At 44.2% G+C, this 19520-nt stretch overlaps 2 non-coding genes across 2 annotated transcripts; one reads left to right on the forward strand and one right to left on the reverse strand.

The window, feature by feature from the left end:
• The first annotated feature begins 2499 nt into the window (after window positions 1-2499).
• LOC119924722 lies at window positions 2500-2637 on the forward strand. The gene has a single exon (XR_005449418.1). It is a non-coding gene; the product is annotated as a small nucleolar RNA SNORA7 (small nucleolar RNA).
• Window positions 2638-5292: 2655 nt separating this feature from the next.
• Window positions 5293-5430, reverse strand: LOC119923732. Its single transcript, XR_005448948.1, has one exon. It is a non-coding gene; the product is annotated as a small nucleolar RNA SNORA7 (small nucleolar RNA).
• Between the last annotated feature and the right edge of the window lie 14090 nt (window positions 5431-19520).

Below are 19520 nucleotides of genomic sequence, written 5' to 3' on the forward strand. Positions count from 1 at the left end.
GATGAAGACTGTGAGCCCCATCTGGGACAGAGACTGTGTCCAACCCAATTAGCTTGTATCTACCCCCAGCATTTAGAACACAGTAAGTGCCTAACAAATACTGTAATTCTAATTATTGTGTCTCTCATTATCTGCAGAAAATCAGGCAGATTCCATGAACTATTTCTAACCCAATGCTGAGCTGGCCCTGAACCACTTTGAGAGTTGGAAGTATGAACCCCAGTACAAACTATACATCTGGAGCTGGCCTTATAGCTGGGTCTTCCTTCATGGCAGTCTTTATATCCTCCTCCAACTGTCTGATCCAGGGCCATCCATTCAACGAGCACTCAATACCCATTAATTGATAATGACTGATGATTTTTACTGCACTGCCGTAATTGCTTTAATGTGCTGCCTTCTATGAGTGCAATCAATCTCTGTCACAGGACTCTGAATCCTGCACTAGATAATAAAAAATTCATAAATATCTCCCCTTCTCTCTTTCATCCCCTCCGTCCCCAACACCCTTCCCCTCTGGCATTTCTCTCTATCTCTCCATCTCTCTGTCTCACTATGTAGATTCAGAATATTTCTGGCTGTTCTACGGGTTGGAAGATGTAAGCGATGGTGAGATTTTTTTATCAGTTTCTGTGAGCATAGCTGATAAGACCAATATGTGACTGAGAATCTCTGTCATATCTGTCAGGGTGTCTGTGTGTTTGTGGCAGAGGCATCTGAAATGGGAATCAATCAATCGTATGTACTGAGCGCTTACTGTGTGCAGTGCACTGTTCTGAATGCTTGGGAGAGTATTCATTCATTCATTCAAGCATTATTTTATTAATAATAATTGTGTTGAGCACTTACTGTGTGCAAAGCACTTGGTAGAGTAGAATAGAACATCAAACATATTCCCTGCCCACAACGAGCTCAGAGTCTATTTATTGAGGGCTTACTGTGTGCACAGCACTGTACTAAGGGCTTGGGAAAGTACAATACTACAATACACAGACACATTCCCTGCCCACATTGAGCTCACAGTCTAGAGGGGGAGACAGACATTAAAATAACAAAATAAATTATGGATACGCTGTGGGGCTGAGGGAGGGGTGAATACAGTGAGCAAAACCAAGTGCCAAGGTGACCCGCAAGGGAGTTGGGGAAGAGGAAATGAAGATTTGCTCAGGGAGGAGATGTGCTTTTAATAAGGTTTTGAATGGGGTGGTGGGAAGGGACAACTGAATATTCACTAGTTGGTTACACAACACCAACACAAAATGTACAAAACACCTTCCTTACACTTTTCACTCCTCCATCGTCAACTTTCTAGCTGTACCTCACTCCTGCTGCTCTCATCCACTTGGCATCCCATCTCCAACTTCAGAGCCCTCTTAAAATGTTACCTCTACCAGGAAGACTTCCCTAATTAATCCCCCCTCATTTAGGTAATATCGCTCATCAGCCACCTTAGCATTCACTCGTATGACAGTGCATTATTATTTATTCATTCATTCACTCGTTGAATTAACTTTTTAACCTTTTGTGTCTTTGACAATTTATGTCTGCTGGTCACCCTCATTAGAGTCCAACCCCTCACATGCAGGGAATCAATCAATCAATCAATCATATTTATTGAGCACTTACTGTGTGCAGAGCACTGTACTAAGCGCTTGGGAAGTACAAGTTGGCAACATATAGAGACAGTCCCTACCCAACAGTGGGCTCACAGTCTAAAAGAACACATCTTTTACTTCTATCATCTACATAGCAGAAGAGAAGCAGCATAGCATAGTGGATAGAGCATGGGCCTTGCAGTTAGAAGGTCATGGGTTCTAATCCCGTCTCCACCACTTGTCTACTGTGCGACCTTGAGCAAGTCCCTTCACTTCTCTGGACCTCAGTTACCTCAGCTGTAAAATGGGGATTGAGACTGTGAGCCCCATGTGGAACAGTGAATGTGTCCAACCTGATCTGCTTGTATCCAGTCCAGCACTTAGTACAGTGCCTGGCACATAGTTAAGTGCTTAACAAATACCACAATTATTTATTTATTTATTTATTATTTATAGCTCAATTAATGGTATTTATCAAGTGTTTACTGTGTGCAGAGCACAGTGCTAAGTGCTTAGGAGAGTATGATGCAACAGAGTTGGTTGACATGTTCCCTGCCCAAAAGGCACTTATAGTCCACAGAGGGACACAGACATTAAGATAAATGCTCTCAAAGCATCGTGGGAATTCACTAAACTGATAATAGTGTTATTATTAGACTGTGAGCCCGTTGTTGGGTAGGGACCGTCTCTAGATGTTGCCACTTGTACTTCCCAAGCACTTAGTACAGTGCTCTGCACACAGTAAGCGCTCAATAAATACGATTGAATGAATGGTGGTATTTGTTAAGCGCTATGCTCCCAAGTGCCTGATTTAAGAAAATCAGGAAGTTTAATAGAGTACTCTGAGCCCAGAAATCTCTCAGTTTAGCAGGTACATAGATCAGGGCTATGTAGTCAGTTAATTCACCTCTCAGGGTCACACCTGGAGAGTTTCCAGTACTCTACCAGTCTTAACTATGGGAGGGAGAGTCAAGCAGAGTCCTACCCATTCCATTCCTAGCTTGGGCAGTGGCTAGGGAGTGGAAGACAATCTGCTGCAAGTCAAAACTCACCCATGCTGGGTGGCCATGGCATGGGAGAGAGTCGAGGGAGGAGACTCAGGTTTACTGCGCGGAAGGAGGCAACGGTAAATCACTTTTGTATTTTTACCAAGAAAACTCTATGGATCCACTACCAGAATGATTGCAGTTGGAGTTGCAGCATTCTGGGAGAGATATGTCCGTGGTGCCGCTTTGGTTCAGAAACAACTTGATGGCATAAGAGAAGACAAGTTTGGGGCTGAGAAGAAGAGGCAAATATGGGATTTGAGGGGGAGAGTTTGGGGGTTTGGAGGCTAGGCATAGGGAAAATGCTCAGAGATAACGTCCTTTTTCCAACTGGATACAGCCCAGGGAATATATTTCCTCATTCCTTGGTCTCCACTGGGGCAGTCAGTCAGTCACATTTACTCAGTGCTTACTGTGTGCAGAGTCCGCTCTAAGTGCTTAGGAGCGTGTAATATAACAATATAATAGACATATTCCCTGCTACTATGCTGATCCAAGCACTTCTGATATCCCACCTTGACTACTGCATCAGCCTCCTTGTTGACCTCCCTGCCTCCCGTCTCTGCCCAGTCCAGTTCATACTTCACTCTGCTGCCTGGATCATTTTCTCATTCATTCAATTGTATTTACTGAGCACTTACTGTGTGCAGAGCATTGCCCTAAGCACTTGGGAAAGCACAATACAACAATAAACAGTGATATTCCCTGCTCACACAGAGCTCACACTCTAGAGTAGGGGAGACAGGCATCAGTACAAATAAATAAAATGACAGATATGTACATAAGTGCTTTGGGGCTGGGAGGGGGGAAGAGCAAAGGGAGCAAGTCAGGATGATGCAGAAGGAAGTGGGAGATGAGGAAAAGTGGGACTTAGTCTGGGAAGGCCTCTTGGAAGAAATGTGCCTTCAATGAGGCTCTGAAGTGGGGGACAGTAATTTTCTGTTGAATTAGAGGAGGAAGGGTGTTCCAGGCCAGAGGCAGGACTTGGGCAAGGCTGTCAGTGAGACAGGTGAGATGGAGGCACAGTGAGAAGATTGGCACTAGAGGAGCAAAGTGTGCGGGCTGCGTTGTAGAAGGAGAGAAGTGAGGTGAGGTTTGAGGGGGCAAGGTGATGGACTGCTTTAAAGGCAGTAGAGAGAAGTTCCACATCTGCCCATTTCTCAAGAACCTCCAGTTGTTGCCCATCCACTTCCATATCAAACAGGAACTCCTTACCATGTGCTTTAAAGCACTCAATTAACTTACCCCCCTCCTATCTTACCTCACTGATTTCCTATTACAACCCAGCCCAGACACTTTGCTCCCCTAGCGCCCTCCTACTCATTGTGTCTGGGTCTCATCTATCATCTATCACTCCTTGCCCACATCCTCCCTCTGGCCTGGTACTCCCTCCTCTTCAAATCTGACAAATCACCACTCTTCCCCAACTTCAAAGCCTTATTAAAATCACATGTCCTTCAAATGGCATTTCTTCACTGAGCCCTAATCTACTTCCTCTCCCTTCTGCATCACCTATGCTCTTGGATTTTTACCCCTTAAGCCCTTGATATTCACCCTAACCTAAGATTTCCAGCAATTATGTACATATCTGAAATTTATTTTGATGCCTAATTCCCCCTCCAGACTGTAAGCTCCTTAGTGGGAAGAGAACATGTCTACCAACTCTGTTATATTGTACTCTCCCACAGTTCTTGGCAAATAGTAAGTCCTTAATAAAACATTATTATCACAGTACTTTGCAAAGGAAGCTCTCAGTAAATACCTTTATTGCTAACTGATAGTGAATTAGTCTTAATTTCAGTATTGACCAGGGTCGAAGGCAGCCTATCCCCACATCACCCTTGCAGACCTCCAGCCCATCTGGGCTCCCTGCAGAAGTATATGTATAATAAAGACCAAAGTCTTGCCCAGGTGCTTAGTACAGTACTTGGCACTCAATAGTAATAATAATTATTATTATTATGGTATTTATTAAGCACTTACTATGTGCCAAGCACTTGTCTAAGCACTGGGGGAGATACACGGTAATCAGGTTGTCCCACATAGGGCTCACAGTCTCAATCCCCATTTTACAGATGAGGTAACTGAAGCCCAGAGAAATTAAGTGACTTGCCCAAGCTCACCCAGCTGACAAGTGGCAGAGGCGGGATTTGAACCCACGACCTCTGGCTTCCAAGACCGGGATCTTGCCACTAGGCCATGCTGTTTCTCAATAGATGCTCAATAAATACCATTAATTAATTGATTGACCTAAATTTTCCAGACTCTGGATTCATTCATTCAATCGTATTTATTGAGTGCATACCGTGTGCAGAGCACCGTACTAAGCACTTGGAAAGTACAATTCAGCAACAAATAGGGACAATCCCTGCCCACAGCCGGCTCACTGTAGATTCAGTTTTGACCCCAGGATTCTCCTTGCTTTCCTTGTCTTATGCTGTCGAGTCATTTCCGACCCATAACGACAACATGGGCACATCTCTTCCAGAATGCCCCGTTGTCCATCTGCAATCATTCTGGTAGTGGATCCATAGAGTTTTCTTGGTAATAATATGGAAGTGTTTTACCATTGCCGCCTTCCGCTCAGTAAACTTAAGTCTCCACCCTCGACTCTCTCGCGTGTCTGTGCTGCCCAGCATGGGTGAGGTTTGACTTGTAGCAGATTGCCTTCCACTTGCTAGCCACTGGCCAAACTAGGAATGGATTGGACATGCCTCTGCTTGACTCTCCCTCCCATAGCCAAGACTGATAGAGTACTGGAAACTCTCCAGGTGCGACCCTGAAAGGGGTTGCTTTCCTTGGTATGCATTATATTTTGTACTGTTTGCTAATAATAATTAGCAATTTGTTAATCAATCAATCGTATTTATTGAGCACTTACTGTGTGCAGAGCACTGTATTAAGCGCTTGGGAAGTACAAGTTGGCAACATATAGAGACAGTCCCTACCCAACAGTGGGCTCACAGTCTAGAAGGCTTGAGTCTCAAGTCTTAAGCAGTTACTGCATATGCCAAGCACTGGAGTAAATAGATACAGGTTAATCAGGTCCGAAACAATAATAATAATGATGGCATTTGTTAGGCGCTTACTATGTGCAAAGCACGAACAATGCATGTCCCACGTGGGGCTCCCAATCTAAGTAGGAGGGAGAACAGAGAGTGAATCTCTGTTTTATTGATGAGGAATCTGAGGCACTGAGAAGATAAGCGAGTTGCCTAAGGTCACAGCAGGAATGTGGTAAAGCTGGGATTAGAACCCAAGCCTTCTGACTCTGGCCCATGCTCTTTCCTCTAGGCAACGTTGCTTCTCCTGCTATTTTCACTCATTCCATCGTATTTATTGAGTGCTTACTATGTGCAGATCACTGCACTAAGTGCTTGGGAAAGTGCAATACAACAATAAACCGTGACATTCCATACCCACAATGAGCTCACAGTCCAGAGGCGAGGAGACAGATATCAATAAAATAAGTGAAATTACCGATATGTGCATAAATGCTTTGGGACTGTTTGCTGACAAAGGTTGATGAAGCAGTGCTCTGCAAACAGTAAGCCCTGACTAAGCCCTCCTTTCCTCTTCTCCCACTCCCTTCTCCATTGCCCTGACTTTATTATCATCCTTTATTCATCTCCCCACCCAGCCCCACACCACTTATGTACATACCCGTAATTTATCTTTATTTTCATTAATGTCTGTCTCCCCCTCTAGACTGTTAAGCTCACTGAGGACAGGGAATGTGTCTGCTATATTGTTATATTGTACTCTTCCAGGCACTTAGTACAGTGCTCTGCACACAGTAAGTGTTCAATAAATACAATTGACTGAATGACTGACTGAGGGTAAATGCTCAGTAAATATCGTTGATTGAAACAGACTACAATTTTATGAAGAAAGTTGGTTCCAAAGATGTTCATCAGAAACAATTGTAACAAAATGAACAGTTTCTTTCTCAGCAAAATAAATCATCAACTCAGATCCATGTTTGAATCCTTATTTCCTACCAAGAGGAGACGCCATGAATGTTTGCCTTTGCTGTGGAATAATAATAATAATGATGATGGCATTTTTTAAGCAGTTACTATGTGCAAACCACTGTTCTAAGCATTGGGGAGGATACAAGGTGATCAGGTTGTCCCACGTGAGGCTCATAGTCTTAATCCCCATTTCACAGAGGAGGTACCTGAGGCCCAGAAAAGTTAGTGACTTGGCCAAGGTCACACAGCTGGCAAGACTAGACTTCTAGACCTCTAGACTGTGAGTCCATTGTTGGGCAGGGACCATCTCTATATGTTGCCAACTTGTACTTCCCAAGCACTTAGTACCGTGCTGTGCACACTGTAAGCGCTCAATAAATACAATTGAATGAATTAATATGAATTAAGGAAATACAGTAGAAAGCAATGTGAGCTATTCTGTTTAGCCTGGGACTAAGCAGTGACACAAGAAAATCACTTAGTTTCTTATCTCTCCCATTCTTTCCACATCTCTTTGTTCCATTGTCCTGATGGCCTAATTTTGGATAATTAAGTGAAACTAACAGCCAGACTAGAGAGGATGATTTCATCTTACCCATTTCATCTTTTTTTTGGTGGGGGAGAGGAGTGGGCAGTGTGTATTTGTTAAGCACTTACTATGTGCCAGGCACTATTCTATGCACTGGGTTAGATACGATCTAATCCCGGTTCTAATCCCGGCTCCACCACTTGTCAGCTGTGTGACTTAGGGCAAGTCACTTAACTTCTCTGGGCCTCAGTTCCCTCATCTGTAAAATGGGGAATAAGACTGTGAGCCCCACACAGGACAACCTGATGACCTTGTATCTACCCCAATGCTTAGAACAGTGCTTGGCACACAGTAAGTGCTTAACAAATACCAACATTATTATGCAAGATAATCTAGTTTGACACAGTCCATGTCCCAGAAGGGACTTACAGTCTCTGTCCTCATTTTACAGATGAGGTAATAGAGGAAAAGAGAGGTTAAGTGGCTTGCCCTAGGTCATAAAGCAGACAAGTGGTGGAGCTGGGATTATAATAATAATAATAATAATGATAATTGTAATTTGTTAAGTCTGTTAAGTGCTTACTATGTGCCAGAAATTGTACTAAACACTGGAATGGATACAAGAAATTCGGGTTGGACACAGTACCTGTCCCACATCAGGCTCACAGTCTCAGTCTTCAATTTGTAGATGAGTTAACTGAGGCACAGAGAAGTGAAGTGACTTGCCCAAGTTCACACAGCAGACTATGAGCCGGTTGTTGGGTAGGGAAGGTCTCTGTTGCAGAATTGTACTTTCCAAGTGCTTAGTACAGTGCTCTGCACCCAGTAAGTGCTCAATAAATATGATTGAATGAATGAATGACTTGTGGCAGAGTCAGGATTAGAACCTGTGTCCTTCTGATTCCCAGGCCCATGCACTATCTCCTAGAACACGCTGCTTCTCTCATCGAGGTGATGATGTCAATGTTTCATTAGTGAAATTTCCAAGAACAAAAAGCATGGCTCAGTGGAAAGAGCATGGGCTTTGGGGTCAGAGGTCATGGGTTCAAATCCCCTCTCTGCCAATTGTCAGTTGTGTGACTTTGGGCAAGTTGCTTAACTTCTCTGTGCCTCAGTTACCTCATCTGTAAAATCGGGATTAAGACTGTGAGCCCCGCGTGGGACAACCTAATCAACTCGTATCCTTCCAAGTGCTTAGAACAGTGCTTTGCACATAGTAAGCGCTTAACAAATGCTATTATTATTATTATTATTATTATTATTATTATTATTATTATTACAGCTAAATATAGAAACCAGCTAGATTGGCCCAGAACCCTTTTCCTGAACCCAAACCAGTGAACTACAACTGAGGGAAAACTTGGTATAAATCTCCTTCAGTTCACTGAGGACAGAAAGGTACTGAACTGTAAATTAATTTGTACTATAAAGATCAAACCATCCATTTCTGAAAGTAATACATTTGCTCAACGCATTTTTCTTTTAAAATCAGCTCCACTTCTCTAAAGGACAAGTGGCTATTTGGAATGATAAAAGATCATCTATGAGAGTAATGATGTTTAGGAATAACACTGCATACTGCTCTCATTTGCTTGGTTCAGGTTTTGTATTTTCTCTGAGATGAAAGGGACACCTCGGCCTTCTTTTCAAGGGCCCAAAGCTGAAATAATTCTTGATAATAATAATAATAGTTGTGGCATTTGTTAAGCACTTCCTACGTACCAAGCACTGTACTGAGCCCTGGGGTAGTTACAGGCAAATCAGGTTGGACACAGTCCCTGTCCCGTGTGGGGCTCACAGTCTCAATCCTCATTTTACAGATGAGGTAACTGAGGCCCAGAGAAGTGAAGTGACTTCCTCAAGGTCACACAGCAGACAAGTGGCAGAGCGGGGAATCAAACCCATGACCTTCCGATTCCCAGGCCTATGCTCTATCCACTATATCATGCTGTTTTTTGAGTGAAGCACTTTCTGAAATACAGCCAGCTGCCTCTTTTAGATGCACCATTTGCAGTAGTAAAGCCGGACTAGACATAAGAGCAAAAACGCCTACTTGGGTAATCTCCCAATTATAGCACAGAGACCGATAGTGGAAGACCAACCCATAATTGTGAAATGGGCAGTCTGCCGCTGACCTTTGCCCATTAAATATTTACATAAAGTTTAAGCTAAATGTTCAACAGCAATTAAGTTCCCTTTCAATTTGCCTCTTTAAATGGTATTGTAATTATTTCACATCACTTGCTTGTGGCCAATCGCTCTTCCGCAGATTTAAAAACAAAAAAGTTGGAAATTATATGTTTTTTAACCTTCTTCCCCTAAGCATGTCAACTCTGTGAGTAGGGTCAAAGATTTCAGTGTGTTCTGGGCCTCACCTAGCATGTCGTGGGCTTTTAACAAACAGTTAATGTTTGTTATTTGTGGGTCATCTAGCACAGTTTTCTGCACACAGCAGGCACTCACTACAGTGCTCTGCACACAGAAAGTGCTCAATGCATTACCCATCATATGGTAGGTTTAAACTGGATGTTTTTCCAGAGTTAATCCTCAGTCGACCAATCAATCGTATTTATTGAGTCCTTACTTTCATTCATTCATTCATTCATTCAATTGTATTTATTGAGTGCTTACTGTGTAAAACACTAATCTAAACTGTGTGCAGAGGACTGTACCAAGTGCTTGGGAGGGTACAAAATAACATTAAATGGACCTATTCCCTGCCATTCCATTGCAGGTGCCTAATTCAATCAATCAATGGCATTTATTGAGCATTTACTAGGTGCAGAGCACTGTACTAAGGCCTTGGGAGATTACAACAGCCCCATCCTCAGTTTGTACCTGCTGCCCTACTTTTTCCCACTGAACACACCCCCAGGGGAGCAAAGCAAAGAACAAGGACAAGCAGCGTGGCTCAATGGAAAAAGCACAGGCTTGGGAGCCAGAGGGCATGGGTTCTAATCCTGTCTCTGCCACTTAGCTGTGTGACTTTGGGGAAGTCATTTAACTAATTTCTCTGTGCCTCAGTTACCTCCTCTGTAAAATGGGGATGAAGACAGTGAGCCCCATGTGGGATAACCTGATTACCTTGTATCCCCCCCACCAGCGCTTGGAACAGTGCTCAGCACATAGTGGGCACTTAATAAATACCGTTTTTTTTTAAAAAAAGGACACTGGCCAGGGAGAGGAAGGGAGAAGCAGTGTCACCTAGTGGATAGACCACAGGGGAGTCAGAAGGATCTGGGTTCTAATCCTGACGCTGCCACATCTGCTGTGTGACTGTGGGCAAGTGACTTCAAGCAAAAACTCCTCTCTATTGGCTTCAAATATCTCCATCCCCTTGCCCGCTCCTACCTTACCTCCCTTCTCTCCTTCTACAGCCCAGCCCATATACTACTCTCTTCTGCCGCTAACCTCCTCACTGTGCCTCATTCTTGCCCGTCCCGCTGTCAACTCCTGGCCCACGTCCTACCTCTGGCCTGGAATGCCCTCCCTCCTCACATCCGCCAACTAGCACACTTCCCCCCTTCAAAGACCTACTGAAAGCTCACCCCTTCCAGGAGACCTTCCCAGACTGATCCCCCCCTTATCCTCAGCTCCCCCTCCCCTCCCCAACATCCCCACTCCCTCCCTCTGCTCTACTCCCCTTTCCCATCCCATAGCACTTGTGTATATATGTGCATATTTTTTAATTCTATTTTATTAATGAAATGTCTATATCTATAATTCTATTTATTTATATTGATGCTATGTATGTCTGTTTAGTTGTTTGGATTTCTGTCTCCCCCCTTCTGGACTGTGAGCTCTTTGTTGGGTAGGGATTGTCTCTGTTGCTGAATTGTACTTTCCAAGTGCTTAGTACAGTGCTCTGCACACAGTAAGTGCTCAATAAATTCAATTGAATGAATGAATGAATGAATGAATGAACTTCTCTGTGCCTCTGTTCTCTCGTCTGCAAAACGGGGATTAAGACTGGGAGCCCCATGTGGAACAGGGACCATATCCAATCTGATTAGCTTGTATCTACCCCAGCACTTAGAACGGTGTCCGGCACATAGTAAACTCTTAACAAATACCATTTAAAAAAAGGATATTTGGCTGGTTGGGCAGTTGTGGGGACAAGGTAGGGAGAGTTAGGGGGCAGGTCCTTGACTCGCCACACACCCCACACCTTGGTGCACACGTGAGGAAGGAAATTCCAGGTCTCTATGTGTTCCTCAGGGCTGATTCCTCATACCCCACGTTAGAACTCCAACCAGCCGAATTTAATCAATCAATCCGTAATCAATCAAGTGTACTGATTTAGTGCTTACTGTGTACTAAGTACTTGGTAGAGTACAATATAACAGAGTTGGTAGACACGTTCTTTGCCCACAGTGAGCTTGCAGTCTAGAAGGGGAGACTCACATCAATATGAATAAAATTTTTTTTTTAAAGTGCTGCAGTGCTGAGAGAGGCATGAATAAAGGGAGCAAATCAGATTTAGACAGAATCGGAGGTAATAGTGGGTGTGTATGTCTATGTCACATCTCTCGCAAAAAGCTTGCCAGTCCAGCATGAGAGCCTGCTGGAACAGTTAGATTCAAACAAGTGAACTCAGAGTTTATTGCAAACCAATAGACCCTGTAACCCCAAAAAGAAAGTGTGCTGAAGCTCAAAATTAGGATGAAAGCCTAAAATTAATGACCACCCTGTTAATCCTGATTAATATCCTTAATGCTCATTAATATGGACTGCTTAAGAGATTCCCTGGCTTGGAAGTACAAAGAGGAACGCCCCATTATTAGGTTCCAGGGAAGACTCAGGAACTTGGATCATCAAATATTCTCCAAGTGTCCGCCTACCAATAGCTCCCTCTAGACTGTAAGCTCATTGTGGGCAGGGAATGTGTCTATTGTTACATTGTACTCTCCCAAGTGCTTAGCACAGTGCTCTGCACACAGTAAGCGCTCAATGAATATGACTGAAAGAATGAAGCATAAATGGGACGAGTCGGGGGGAGCCACCATCTTGGTATCCGAGAAGTCACTCACTCTCAAGCAGAACATTGGCAACAACTCCACACCCTCCCTACACATGATGATAATAATGATAATAATTAATAATAATGGCATTTGTTCAGCGCTTACTACGTGACAAGCACTGTTCTAACTGCTGGGATAGATACAAGGTAATCAGGTTGTCCCACGTGGGGCTCACAGTCTTAATCCCCATTTCACAGATGAGGTCACTGAGGCACAGAAAGTGAAGTGACTTTTTCTGCACAGTATTTGTTAAGTGCCTAATATATGCCGGGCAAGGGGACAGATACAAGGTAATCAGGTTGGACATAGTCCACGTCCCACAGGGGGCTCACAATTGTAATCCCCATTTTACAGATGAGGGAACTGAGGCTCAAGGAATTAAGTGAGTTGCCCAAGATCACACAGCAGACAAGTGGCAGAGCCAGGATTAGAACCCACATCCTCTGACTCCCAAGCCCGCGCTTTTTCCACTAAGCCACGTTGCCAAGGGGGAGCCATGCTGGTAGCATGAAAGCAGACAATTTCAAAGCCCAAATGTCAAACAGCCTGTATCCAGGGTTTATTTTAAATCTGCCACCCTCTATCTCCTGTGGATGCCCCTTTACTGCAGTGGGGTGGAATTTGGGGAACAGCAATTGAGGTTTCCTCTATGACTTCAATCCTGGCCCCTTTCAATCTGCATCTTTCCACAGTGCAGAGGACTGGCCCTTTTAGTCTCTCCTTGCGAAGATGCTGCTCTGTCCTTTTCAAGAAAGGAAGTTGGCTGTGATGTTTTTTTCACCCACTGCTGCACCAGTTCTCGGGGTCTAAATTGAAGACTTGGCCTCCCACAAGTGTCAGTTTAGCCCCCAGTTTAACTCAGGCTTCGCTGTTGGATGAAGTGTGAAAAAGATGATCTCTTTGCTGTCATTCATGCATCCATTCAATCGTATTTATTGAGCGCTTACTGTGTGCAGAGCACTGTACTAAGTGCTTGGGAAGTACAAGTTGGCAACATATAGAGATGGTCCCTAGCCAACAGTGGGCTCACAGTCTAGTAGTGGGAGACGGAGAACAAAACAAAACATATTAACAAAATAAAATAAATAGAATAAATATGTACAAGTAAAATAAATAAATAAATAGAGTAATAAATATGTACAAACATATATACATATATACTGTCAGGATACTGGAGAGGACAGGACTGGGGGTAAAGAGGTCCTGGAGGGGGAGGGCTACTTATTCATTCTATTGTATAATATAGGCTTCTCGAGGGTTTGTGTTTGGCTTCCGTTGTAATTTATCAATCAATGGTACTTACTGAGCTCTTAGTGTGTGCAGAGCACTGGACTAAGCCCTTGGGAGAGTACAATACAACAGAGTTTATAGATACGCTCCCTGCCCGCAGAGAGATAACAGTGCTTAATACAATGTTCAGTACTCAATAAGTGCTCCATAAATACACCTGATGGATTGATCAGTGGAGTTGTAAACCCAGAAATAATAATAATAATAACAATGATGGTATTTGTTAAGTGCTTACTATGTGTAAAGCACCATTCTAAGTGCTGGGGGGATACAAGGTGATCAGGTTGTCCCACATGGGGCTCACAGTCTTAATCCCCATTTTACAGATGAGGTAACTGAGGCACCGAGAAGTTAAGTGACTTGCCCAAAGTCACACACCCAGGGATCAATTGGGTCAGGAATATAATGTTAATAATAATAATAATAATTATAGTACTTGTTAAGTGCTTAGTATGTACCAAGCACTGTTTTAAGCACTGGGATAGATACAAGTTAATCAGGTTGGACACAGTCCCTGTCCCACATGGGCTCTCACTCTTAATCTCCACTTTATAGATGAGGGAACTGAGGTGCAGAGAAGTGAAGTGCTTTGCTCCAAGTCACACAGCAGACATGTGGCAGAGCCAGGATTAGAATCCAGGTCATCTGGCTCCCAAGCCCATGCTCTTTCCATTAGGCCACCCTGTTTCCCAAAAGACAAAGCCAGAGTTAGGACTAGCTTTGCCACTATTCAGCATCCTAACCAAAGAAACCCACATGGGAACCTTCTGCAGCACTGCCCTGTAGTATAATGGGTTAGATGTTAAAGGAAACGCCAACCCGGGTTTCGAGCGGAGGCATGGTCTTAGCAGGGCCTGCCTCGCCCCAGGGTAATGGCGTCATTACCCTCTGGGCCTCTGGGCCTCAGTGCTGCACCTCAATATGAGGGTGGACCAGACTATTCCGGCCCATTTGAATACTAACAATCAATCAATCACTGGTATTTCCTGAGCACTTACTACATGCGGAGCACTCTAAAAAGCGCTTGGGAGAGTACATACAACAGGATTAGCAGACACATTCTGTTCCGATAACTAGCTTCCAGTCATTAATAAAATCAATCAATCAATCGCATTTATTGAGCGCTTACTATGTGCAGAGCACTGCACTAAGCGCTTGGGAAGTACAAGTCGGCAACACATAGAGACAGTCCCTACCCAACAGCGGGCTCACAGTCTAGAAGAGGGAAGGCAGGGCCTGTCTGTCACCACTCCTCTCTATTCTCCAGCCCCTTCCACTCCCTGCTGAAGGTTTCCAGTGAGAGGGGTGGGAGAGAAGCAGTGTGGCTCAGTGGAAAGAGCACGGGCTTGGGAGTCAGAGGTCATGGGTTCTAATCCTGGCTCCCCCACATGTCTGCTGTGTGACCTTGGGCAAGTCACTTAACTTCTCTGAGCCTCAGTTACCTCATCTGTAAAATGGGGATTAAGACTGTGAGCCCCATGTGGGACAACATGATCACCTTGCCCCCCCACCCGAGCACTTAGAACGGTGCTTTGCACATAGTAAGCACTTAACAAATGCCATTATTATTATTATTATTATTATTATTATTATTTTTCTCTCCAACTCTCCAGAAGAGCAAAAGCCTCCTCTCGACCCTCCCAAGTAATCAGATTCATGATGATCAACCTCCCTGAATTATTTTAGGGAGATGGCAGCCTTTCTGTTTCCCAGAATCCATCAGAAGTCTGTTCCTTCCTCTATGGAGTCATGGTATGGGTCCCACAGTTAACCTTTGACCTTTGCCTGAATTCCCGGGGAAATGTTATCAGGACAGACTCCACTGGCTGCACGGACAACAATCATGAAAGAGAGACGAATTTTAGCTGCCAGACAGGTTATTAACAGGGTCGCTACCCGGCTGGCGCTGCACTAGCACAACCTGTATTTTGGCCTCAGAGCTAGTTACCAGGGAAGACAATGCGAGAAAATCTGCGGGCAGATTCAGGCCCTCTGCCATCAGGCCAAACAAAATAGAACATTTCTAGTTGTAATTTTAAGGGTGATCCTAAATTGTCAGCTGCGGGTACTGTAGTCCCCTACATATCAAATGACGGAGCTCATATCTCTCAGAGGGGTTGTTCCTGTCCTGCATGGGGCTCATAAGTACTTGTATCTACCCCAGCACTTAGAAAAGCTTTTGACACATAATAAGCTCTTAACAAATGACATTAAAAAAAAATTCCTTGTCCAGATGCCATTCTCACAGACCTTCCCACCTCTTTCTCACTCTCTCTCTCTCTCTCTCTCTCTCTCTCTCTGTCTTTCTCTCAACCCCAAGGAGAATAGAGAGCTGCCCACTAATTGACTCTCAGACGACCCGGGGATGATTGACAGAGCCGTGGTGGTCGTGGGTGATTGGCTTGCTGAAGGCAGGACGTCACGGTGCGCAGCAGATTTTAAATTAAAGCCCGCGGGGAGATTGGCTTCACATCACGCAAACCAAAAACAAATCGAGCCCTCATCAGGGGTCCCCAGCTTCTCACCAGCACCCATGAGTGCAAAACAAAAACAGGTCACTGCCCACAGCAGCAGCAGTAGCTATCACCTCTGCTGTGGGTCACAAGAAATTACTGCTTCTGTCATTGCTGTTTTCATTCCCTATGAGTCTTCCCTGGAGTCTCTGGTCTCCTCCACAACCCCCCCCCCCCCGCCCCCGTCTCTCTCACACACACACACACACACACACACACACAATATGTATTTGTACATATTTATTCTAATTATTTTATTTTGCTAATATGGTTTGTTTGGTTCTCTGTCTCCCCCTTCTAGACTGTGAGCCCACTGTTGGGTAGAGACCGTCACTATATGATGCCAACTTGTACTTCCCGAGCGCTTAGTACAGTGCTCTGCACACAGTAAGCGCTCGATAAATATGATTGAATGAATGAATGAACCTCTAGTATCTCCACAGCAGCTCCCTGCCCTGTAGTCCTGATCGATTACCAATATCTGCACCTGCACCAAACTATTTGAATACAGCATGAGTTGTGTTTCTAGGGTCAGCATGGATGTCACACAAGAAAACGAGATGGTGATGAACGCTCACACAGACAGCCTGAGTTTGCATAGCATGAGGTTAGATAGAACAGTAGGCTTGCATCATCTTTGCCCAAAGGAAATTAGCATAACGAGCTCACATCCTCATAAAACCGACAATGGATTGATTAATAATAACAATAATTGTGGTATTTGTTCAGTGCTTACTATGGGAAGGCACTGTACTAAGCACTGGGGTGGATACAAGCTAATTGGGTTGGACACAGTCCCTGTCCCACGTGGGGCTCACAGTCTCAATCTCCATTTTCTAGATGAGGTAACTGAGGTCCAGAGCCGTGAAGCGGCTTGCCCAAGGTCACACAGCAGGCAAATGGCAGAACGGGGATTAGAACTCATGACCTTCTGAATCCCAGGCCCCTTCTCTATCCACTTAGCCATGCTGCTTCTCATTGATTGGAGTCATTGACCCATGGTTAGACTTCTCATTGTCAGTTGATAGGACTGGTGTGCCATCTTTGTTCTGTTTTTATGGTATTTGTTAAGCTGCTTACTCTGTGTCCAACACTGTTCTAAGCCCTGGGGTAGATAATAATAATAATAATGGCATTTATTAAGCGCTTACTGTGTGCAGAGCACTGTTCTAAGCGCTGGGGAATTTATAAGGTGATCAGGTTGTCCCACGTGGGGCTCACAGTCTTCATCCCCATTTTACAGATGAGGGAACTGAGGCCCAGAGAAGTTAAGTGACTTGCCCAAAGTCACACAGTTGACAAGTGGTGGAGCCAGGATTTGAACCCATGACCTCTGACTCCAAAGCCCATGCTTTTTCCACTGAGGCACGGTAGATCCAAGTTAGTCAGAGGGATACGGTCCCTGGCCCACATGGGGCTCCCAGTCAGGTAGCAAGGAGAACAGGTATTGAATCCCCATTTTAGAGTTGAGTAAACTGAGGCACAGGAAAGTTTACTGACTTGCCCAAGGTCACACAGCAGGCAAGTGGTAGAGCCAGGGTTAGAACCCAGGTCCTCTGGCTCCCAGGCCAGTGTATTATCCACTAGGCCATGCTGCTTCCCGACACGCTGTAAATGCATGTTTCTGCAAAAGTGTGTTGTCTCCGCATTCCTCCTCTTACCCCCACGCACACACACACACACACACACACACACTCATTACAGACATATCTCCCAGAGAAGGGAACATAGGTAAAACTGGCCTATAAGTAGTAGTAGTAGTAGTAGTAGTAGTAGTAGTAGTAGTACTACTCCTCCTCCTCCTCCTCCAGGAGGCCTTCCCAAACTGAGCCCCTTCCTTCCTCTCCCCCTCGTCCCCCTCTCCATCCCCCCCATCTTACCTCCTTCCCTTCCCCACAGCACCTGTATATATGTATATATGTTTGTACATATTTATTACTCTATTTATTTATTTATTTATTTTACTCGTACATATCTATTCTATTTATTTTATTTTGTTAGTATGTTTGGTTTTGTTCTCTGTCTCCGCCTTTTAGACTGTGCGCCCACTGTTGGGTAGGGACTGTCTCTATATGTTGCCAATTTGTACTTCCCAAGTGCTTAGTACAGTGCTCTGCACATAGTAAGCACTCAATAAATACAATTGATGATGATGATGATGATAGTAGTAGTAGTAGTAGTAGTAGTAGTAGTAGTAGTAGTAGTAGTAGTAGTAGCCTTTCCTCTCCTATTGATCTTTCCCAATGCTCCTGCCAAAGCTTAAACTTTCTTCTCCATTTCTGCTACAAGAGTCCCTGTGAGAATAAAACCTTTCTCCTCCATGCCCGACCTCAGTCAATCAATGGTATTTTTCTAGTGCTTACTATATGTAGAGCACTGTACTAAGAGCTTGGAAGAACACAATATAACCGACTTGGTAGAAATATTCCCTGCCCATAATGAGTTTACAATCTAGAGGGGCAGACAGTCATTAATTACTACTATGGTCCTTGTTAAGTGCTTACTCTGTGCCAAGCAATTTTCTAAGTGCTTAAGTAGATCCAAGTTAATCAGGTTGGACACAGTCCCTATTCCAGATTGGGCTCAGACTCTTAATCTCCAATTTTAACAGATGAGGTAACTGAGGCACAGAAGAGTTCAGCGATTTGCCCAAGGTCATGCAGCAGAAAAGTGGTGGAGTTGGGATTAGAATCCATGACCTTCTGATTTCCAGGCTTGTGCTTTATCCACTACACCATGTTGCTTCTCTAATTTCGGATATGGACATAATGTTGTGAGGTTAAGAGTGGGGAAATATCAAATAACCAAAAGTCACAGATCCAAGTGCAAAGACAGCTCAGCAGAAGCCCAAGCACACAGTAAGTGCTTAACAAATGCCATTATTACTATCATTATTATTATTATTATTACAAGCAATTCACATTGGATGCAGTCCCTGTCCCACATGGGACTCACAATCTCAATCCCCATTTCAGAGATGAGGGAATTGAGGCACAGAGAAGTAAAGTGATTTCCCCAAGGTCACACAGCAGACACATGGCAGAGCAGAAATTAGAACCCATGACCTTCTGACTCCCAAGTCTGTGTTGTATCCACCGCACCATGCTGCTTCTCATACGCCATGCTGCTTTTCACACCTCCGCCCACAACTCCCTCACCCTGATGGAAGGTAGGCAGTTCTGCTGGGCTGGAGTTTATTCTATCATTCGTGGAAATGCCACCTCTGCAGTACAAAAACATACCAGTGCCCCTTGCTGCTAAATCTTTGCTAAAAAATGGAAATCAATCAAGGGAATTCATGGAAATGATCTGCTTCACAGATTACCAAGGTGAAAATGAATACAATTATACTGTAATCACAGTGTGGTGTTTTTTTTTTAAATTGTATATCTAATGTATTAAAAACTGTCTTCAGCGTATTTTAAGTGTTATCTGGTAACTGCTCTTCCCCTATGGGTTTCCCACAAAACCACTGGTCTAACGACCACACAGCATCAGGGTAATTGGCAGGCTGAAGGCAGAGAGAAGGAAGAAAACAAAAACCAAAGGGCA

Source organism: Tachyglossus aculeatus, chromosome 2 (assembly GCF_015852505.1).
Source record: "Tachyglossus aculeatus isolate mTacAcu1 chromosome 2, mTacAcu1.pri, whole genome shotgun sequence".
Lineage (NCBI taxonomy): Eukaryota > Metazoa > Chordata > Mammalia > Monotremata > Tachyglossidae > Tachyglossus > Tachyglossus aculeatus.